The following is an 8450-nucleotide window of genomic DNA, read 5'->3' on the forward strand; positions in this document are numbered from 1 at the left end:
ATTAAGTATTGGGGACCTACTATGCGCACAACCTAGCTCTGACAACGTGCGGAGGAACGGGTCATTTGGGTTGAGATGGGGAGCAAGCAAGGGTAAATACAAGGTACTTGGATCCGAGAGAGGGAGGGCCAGATTCCCAAATCATGGTCCTCACTCTCCCACCGTCGCGTTTAGGAGGGCTCCTGCGCCGCCCTCAGCCTTGACCCCCCGGGACTCGGGCCGGGTCTGATGCTGTCTTTCCTGAAGCTGTTTCCTGTCTGGCTCCTGAGGGCCCTCCGCGTGTCTGGGAGGGCCGTTCCTCTCGTGGCCATTCCCCCTCCATCTCATCAGTTAGAGGGGGGCCCCAGAAAAGCAGCTCCTCCCCCAAGCCCCGTTCTGTCTGGGCACCCGTGGGGTGGGTCTTAGGGAGACCAAGACAGTACTGCAGAAGTCGGCCAGTAGAAGAGCTGGAAGGAAAGAGCTTAGACTCAGAAGGCAGTTAAGGGGGACAGAGTCTTGAGGAGCCCAGGAGCCAAGGGAGAGGAGAGGAGTCCTAGATGTTTGGGGGGCTGCCAAGCCCCTCTAACCCACAGTGAGGACAGCCAGGCCTGTAATGACTTCTTGTCCCAGCACACTTATCTTTCTGCTGCAAGTGGTGCTCCCCACACCCCTGCCCTTCCTCGTGGCCCTGCCTGGGTCCTGCTCCGGGGTGGGGGGTCACGGAGGGCAGGAAACAGCCGGCTTGGCTGGAGCCAGGCAGACCAGGTCAGAGCTGGGAATTCCCTCCTCCCTCCACTATCCAAGCCCCGTCTCCCTTCTTACTCAGCCTCTCCTCCAGGGTATCCATCTCCTCCCGACACCCTCTGACTCTGCTCTCAGTCTACACTGATTCTCCAGCCTCTAAAAGTTATGTTTGTGTCTCCTCCTGGGCTCTGCCCTCAATCCCCCTCAGGCTCTTGGTTGCCTAACTCCTCTCCTTTGATGGGAGAGCCAGTTCATCATCATGGTGGGGGTAGATGAGGGGGGGTGCATGGCCTGAATGGAAAGGAAACCCAGGTGCCCCGAGAAATGAGACTGGATGGAGTGACGGGCTGATGAGTCAGAGGGGTGAAGAGATGCAACAGCCCATCACAGATTCGAACCCTGTATTTCTGACCCTTGAGCACCAGGATTCCCTCAGCGACAGGGAGCAGAGTGCCACAGGGAAGAAAATACACAGTCAATCCCGGGTCCTCAGCCCTCATCGCACAGCGTGTGATCCAGTTCCTAATACCTGTTGTTGTTGTTAAGTCACTGTGTTGTGTCCAATTCTTTTGCAACCCCATGGACTGCAGTCCTCTCTCCATGGGATTCTCTAGGCAAAAATACTGGAGTGGGTTGCCATTTCCTTCTCCAGGGATCTTCCTGACCCAGGGATAGAAAGAAACCAAGTCTCCTGCATTGGCAGGGGGATTCTTTACCACTGAGTCACCAGTGTTTACCAATCAAAGAGTGAATAAAATGAAACCTTTATTGAACATCTACTATGTGCCAAGTGATCACTCTGCCACTTGCAAGATTTGTTTGTAAAACAGGGCTCCTGACCTCAAAGATCTATGCTCTGGTGGAAATCACATTATTTCCCTCATCCGTGGAGATGATACACTCAAATGATCAAAAACCATGCTTGATCTCTTCTGTGGGTGTGAGATCATTTCCTCCAGCTTCCAACCACCCAGAACCACTTTGGAGGTAAGCTAATTCAGTATCCACCGAGTTAAATTACACAGGTGAGCATCCATGGCACTGGGTCCACAGACCTCAAGTCTCAAGCCCACCTTTCTTCATTATTAGGGCACTTGGAGTACTTCGCTGTTTTCCTACCCCAGATACTAGGCTATTAGGCTATTGCCCCTGTTCCTTGTCCATGATCGATATACTGCCAGTGGCATACCTGTGTGGGGCACCCCTACCCTCAACAGCTGGTAGGGTTTTCTTTTGCTAGCCACATGGTTACAGTTGTTTGGAGTGGGCTTGGAGTTAGGATTTTTTTTTTTTTTCTTTTCATTATGTATTAAACAAACAACAAGGAAGCCATCCCTTTCAACATCGGTTGTAGAAATTGTTTCTCCTTTTCCCATATCCCAGCCGCTCCTTGTAAGGTCCACCTGACTGTCAAAGTCTAGAGTTAAGTTTATCTGGGAGCTCAGAAAGTTTTCAGTTTAGGCATCTCTCACCTTCCAGGCTCCTCCTACCACCCTAGTTAATGAGTACCATCCATTTAAACAGTTTTTCAAGGTTAGTCACAGCAGGAGAACATTTGAAATGACCCCAAATCTCACACCTCTTACTCAAAAGGAATTTGATAGAGATTTTGATGGTAACAATAATAAGCTGTAAAGCTCAATGAGATTTTTATAAATTCTCAATAATGAAAGAAAAAAATTCAATCAGCCATACTAGAGAGAGAGAGAATAGAAAATAATAGAAAATCATAATATGATGAGATGGTCATCTAACAGACAGGACATGATAGAATTATAATGATGTGTTGGCAGTTATTAACTACAAATATTGTATTGCTTTTCTAGATTTTGCAATATTTATGGTATCTGTCATCTTAACATTGCAGGCGGTGGTGATTGCTCAATCTAAGTAAACTTTAACTTACACCTAATTTAATATTCATGGTTTTATTTTTGTTTTCTTAAAGCGGGTTCCCCCAAATTGTAAAAACATCAGGGCCCACAAAATCTGAATCCATTCCTTACATGACAACCACAAACCTTCCTGAACTCATCATATACAAAGTGGTAATAGACATGTGCTTTTATTAATGTAATTTATTAGTGACTGTGTATCTGCTTGTATGTGGCTCTAAGCTTCGTAAAAGGTTACATGTTGTGTTCACTTGAAGTCCCATGCAAGCCTCTCTCATAGTAGATGCTAATAAATATTTGTTGACTGTTTATCTTATTTGTCTTTTTTTTGGTTTGTTTGTTTCCCTGGGTCTTCCTTGCTGTGAGTGGACTTTCTCTAGCTGCACTGCACAGCTTCTAGAACATGTGGGCTCAGGAGTTGCAGTGGGGGCTTAGTTGCCCCGTGGCATGGCATGTAGGATCCTAGTTCCCTGAACTGGGATCAAACTTGCATTGGAAGGTGGATTCCTAACCACTAGACCACCAGGGAAGACCCTGATCTTTAATTTACCCAATGCTTATTTTTAGAACAATCACTATGAAACAGGACTGGGGACACAGTATGATTCTCTACCTTCTAGGACTTGACAATCCAGGGGTAGAAATTGTCATAAAATCTCAACAGAACACAGGAGGCTATGTGTTGAGCATAAAGAGTGGTAGGCAGAGGATCCTATGGTATCATGGAGGAAGCACACGGAACCAACTGGCAAGTTCAAGGTGAGTTGTCTGGAGAAGACAACGCTGTCTGAATGAGTCCTGGAGGAGATTGGTGGGAAAGGTTGCTTTCAAGGCAGAAGGAGCAGCAAGTACAAAAGCATGGATGTGGTGAGATTGTTCTCAAGCTGTCAGTGTTCACGATGCCTGGTGTGGGGTGTAGGGCAGTGACAATGGATGAGCTGGAGGTGAGCAAGAACCAGTCTCCATCTTTATGGAACCTTCCAGGGGTGCACTTGTCCTGAGTACCTGGGGAGCTGAAGATTCTTTTTTAAAGAAAAACTTTTATTATCCTATTATATTGTAATTTCTTTCTTTCTTTTTCTTTTTTGGCTGAACCTCAAGGCAGTAATTTACCCAACCAGGGATCTGACCCGAGCTCCCTGCAGTGGAAGTGGGGAGTCTTAACCACCCTGAATGCCAGCCAGGGAAGCCCGAACCAGAAGCATTTTAGGCAAAGAAGTGACATCGTCAGATCAGTATAGAAAGTCCTTGCTTGGTTTGTACAACTTTGGAGAATGGATTGAAATGATCAAGACTGAAGGCAGAGAAACCACATGCAGTTCTTCAAATGATATGGAGGGCTTGAACTGACATGGGTGAGTGTCTGTTTGTGTGTGTGTGAGGGCTGGAGTGGGGGAGGATTCAAAAGATGTCAGAGAACTAGAGTGGACAGGACCCGAAGCCTGGCTGGGAGAGGAGGAAAACTGAAATCAAACATGATTCAAGTTTCAGACTTGGGCAGCTTACTTCTGTATCTCTTCCCATCCTTCATGTTCCCTGGGGGATGGAAGACCAGATGAAGTAGGGATTTATTTTACCAGCATGCAGCCCTACTGCAAGCCTAGCCTTCAGTTCAGTTCAGTTGCTCAGTCATGTCCAACTCTTTGTGACCCTATGGACTGCAGCACACCAGGCTTCCCTGTCCGTTGATAACTCCTGGAGCCTGCTCAAATTCATGTCCATCGAGTTGGTGATGCCATCCAACCATCTCACCCTCTGTCGTCCCCTTCTCCTGCCTTCAATCTTTCCCAGCATCAGGGTCTTTTCCAATGAGTCAGTTCTTTGCATCAGGTGGCCAAAGTACTGGAGCTTCAGCATCAGTCCTTCCAATGAATATTCAGGACTGATTTCCTTTAGGATTGACTGACTTGATCTCCTTGCTGCCCAGGGGACTCTCAAGGGCAATCTGGTAGGAGCTAGTAAAACCGTAGGAGACCATAGGGGCAGGGATGGGGGGCATGCTGGGCATGTTTGTTTCAGATCCCTGTGTACCTTCAGGCATCCGGGCCAGAAGTCAACTAGATCTGAGCTCATTGGGTCTGCAGCTCAGAGAGCTTTTTGGCTGGAGGTACTGGTTTGGGAGTTATTGTCACATGATGGTGATGGAAACTGCTGGGGGTGGGAACGAGGGGTGTGGAGGAGGCTGCAGAGATTGAGAAGACTAAGGAAAGCTTTACTACCTACTTCCTCTTCTCTTTCCCCAAACATTATCGTATTTAAAACATAACAACCCCATTAGAGGGGCAGGATGGGCCTTATTATGATATCCACTTTAAAAATGAGACAGGCTCAGAAGGTTAAGTGACTGTCCAGTGCACTCAGCTAGTAGCCAGCAGGTGGGCCAGACTCCGCACTCAGCACCAGGATGGCCTTCCAGCCCCACCTCCAAGGACCTGGAGGACACCTGTGCCCTTTCTCTCCTTCCTCTCTCACCCAGGCCAGGCTGAGGGCACGCCTCTCTCTCGGTGGCCTTGGATGCTTTCCCTCCTGGAGCCCCTACTTCCCAGTAGCCGTTAATGATGGTGTAATTTATCCCCTAACATTCACCAGAGCCTAGCCCAGCCAGGCCCCAATCTTGGCTCTGGGGACAGAAGAAGGGCCCCTGAGCACTGAGTGGCAGGGGACTGAAACAGCCAGGACTGGGAGCAAGCATCAGTGCGAGCTGATCAGAAGCAAGTCAGGAGAAGGGCAGAGCTCAGCGCAGAGGCCAAGACTACCCAAGGCTACCCGCCGCCAAGGAGGTAGAGACAACGGAGGCTAGGGGGCTGGGGGCCAGAGCATAAAGGGAGGGGTGGGGAGAGGTAATGGGAGGCTCATTGTCTCAGCAGGGGGAAGTCTTTTGTTTCCTCTCTTCCCTTGGCAGCCTGACAGGATATGAGGCCAAGCCCCCTCTCCATGCCAGCATCCCCCCACCCACTGGACAGGGCCCTTCCCATACCATTGTGTCCATGACAGGGATGGGGGCAGGGGCATCGGCTCTAGGAGGGAATATAAGGACTCTGCGTGTCTGGGGGCTAGGCTACCAAAGCTCTGAAGAGACCAGAAGCCCCCGGGCTGGTTCCTGAGCTTGGCAGGGAAAGCTCTGTGGCTGGGGAGGAGCAGGAAGCCAGGCCAGGGTGGGGCCCTCACCGAGGGTAGCAGGTCGGGCCAGGGGGCGGTAGGCTGGGCCCCAGAGGAGATGACGCAGGGCTTCAGGCCTCTCCCAGCCCCCACCACTCCAGCCTAGGGGCCTGAGAGCTCACCTGAAATCCAGTGTTCCCCCCACCCTCTCCATTCCCTACGGCTGACATCACCCCCACCAGGGCTGCTGGGATCTGAGAGAGCCCAGCAAACTGCAGTGTCCTGCCTGGGTCTTGCATATCCACTTTCCGGGACTCCCTCCCTCCTTCCCCGACATCCAAGAGTCTGGCCTCCTGCTGCGGTCCTCCTGGAACCCTGGAATTTCATCCCTCCCCTGCTCTCCCTCCTGGGTCATTTTGCTCCATCAGCTGTTCCTGCAGGAAGGGCGCCCTGTTCAGCCTCGCCTCTCTTCCCGAGCCTTTTGTTTGCTGGGTCTGCAGGAAATTGGAGGGGCGGTGGCCAAGGGCTCATCTGCCCCTGGGGCCTGGGGGAGGGTGGGGGTCGGGATTCACAAGACTTAATCCTGCGGAGCTCTCCGCGGGAGTAGGGAGGGTGGATCTCCGGTGAGGTAGCATTTATAGGGCCTGAACTCGGAGTGGGGCACCTGGAGGCGGGGATTGGGCGTCCTGTCTCCGAGGGGCGGTCCGGGTGTGTGTTCGGGGATCCCTAGAACTGGAGGCTGGATGGATACCCTGAAATGTCCTAACAGGTAGACCCGGGAGCCAACAGGAGGGGAGAAAAACCTAGACACTGAATCCCGCAACCACGTCCTAACACGCCTCGGATCCGGGAACCCCAAGCGGTAGGGAGGCAGCGGGCAAGTCAGACAGAGCACTTTCTGAGGATTAGTTAATTCCTTTCTCCTTTAAAAATGGTGGGGAGGAAGACCAACACATACTCTCTGAATTCGCGCCTTCCCAGGACGCAACCGCAGACTTGGCGGCGGCGCGGACGCTCTAGCGAGCCGGCGCCCTCTCGTTGGTTGCCCTCTTCCTGAGGCCCCCGTGGGCGCCGCCATCTTCCCGTCCGAGCGGGCGGGGCGGGGCCAATGCAATCACGTGAGAAGTAAGCCATAGGTTTGAGATGGTTCCCCAAGCAGTCAGTGAATGGTGCTTGAGGGTCACTCGGGTGCCCGGGACTGTGAGAAGTACCGCAATCAGAACAGCGAAGCAAAGAGAAATTCCTGATTTGTGCAGCTTAACTTCCTATTGGGAGCTTAACTTTTTGTGGAGCTTAGCTTTACATTTCTCAGTGAACACGAGAAACCAGTAAACGACACGTATTAGATGGTGTTGAGCGCTATGAAGGGGAAAAAAAAAAAAAAAAAAAACAGGACAGAAGAGAAAAATAGGAAAATGGGATGGGAAGGAAGGCGTAGTTCAATTTTTAAATGGGACTGGCAGAGAAGATTTCGCTAAGAAGATAATATTTGAGTCCAGAAGACAAAAGAGACTCTTTGGGTGTGTGCTTATAGCGCCTTGTTGGGACCAGCCCAGAAGTCGTTGTGGGGCAAGGTCAGGGGAGGTGAGGACGAGATGAAGATCCGGTAGGGCTTCATGAGTAAGGTACCCATGTGATATGTAGACGACTTCTGAGCTAAAGAGGTGCTGTTACTACATATGCCAAGGCGACAGGCATAAACTATGGTAGTCGGACTGTGGACAGTGAATCAGGAGGTAGGTATGGTTACCTTAGGGTGGGAGGATTGTCAAATGGCTCAAAAGCCTTTGACTTTTATTCTGAGGAAAATGGGAAACCATTGGACAGTTTTGAAAAGAGCAGCGTCCTGAACGGACACTTACTTTACTAGCATAACTAATCTGTTAAGAATAGATTGTAGTTGTTGTTCTGTCGCTCAATCGTGTCCGACTCTGCGACCCCATGGACTGCAGACTGCCAGGCTTTCCTGTCCTTCACTACTTCCTGGAGTTTGTTCACACTCATGTCCATTCAGTTGATGATGCCATCTAACCATCTCATCATCTGTTGCCCCCTTCTCCTGCCTTCAGTCTTTCCCAGCACAAGGGTCTTTTCCAACTAGTCAGCTCTTTGCATCAGGTGGCCAAAGTACTGGAACATCAGCTTCAGCATCAGTCCTTCCAATGAATATTCAGGGTTAATTTCCTTTTTTTTTTTTCAGGGTTGATTTCCTTTAGGATTGAGTGTAAGGGCCAGGGCAGAAGCAGGCACACCAGTTAGGGGGCTGTTGCAATAATGCAGACAAGAGATGATGGTGATCTGGACTAGTGTGGTATTTGCGGTTGGATACTGGTTGTATTTGAAAACTAACGGCCAAGGAAATTGTTATGGGTTGGATGTGGGTTGTGTGAGAGAGTATTTGAGCATAACCCCAAGGCTTTTGACCTGAGCAACTGGGGAAGTGGGACAACCACAAGAAGAGTGAGCTGTGGTCAGGCGTTGGATTTTGGACATGCCAAGTTTGAGTTGCCCATTTGATGTCCAGGCACAGGTGTTAGCATGTTCTTGGACATACATACAGTCTGAAGTTCAGAGTAGAGATCTGGGCTGGAGACACACCCTTTCGGCACTACTATAGAGGAGGTATTTCAAAAGAGGAGATTGGATGAGATCACCAAGGGAGTGGGTGTAAGTGGTTAAAAGAAGACTGTGGACTGAGCTTCTGGTGCTCAATGGAGCCTCTGATCAATGGGG

This window comes from Bubalus bubalis, chromosome 24, assembly GCF_019923935.1.
Source record: "Bubalus bubalis isolate 160015118507 breed Murrah chromosome 24, NDDB_SH_1, whole genome shotgun sequence".
Classification (NCBI taxonomy): domain Eukaryota; kingdom Metazoa; phylum Chordata; class Mammalia; order Artiodactyla; family Bovidae; genus Bubalus; species Bubalus bubalis.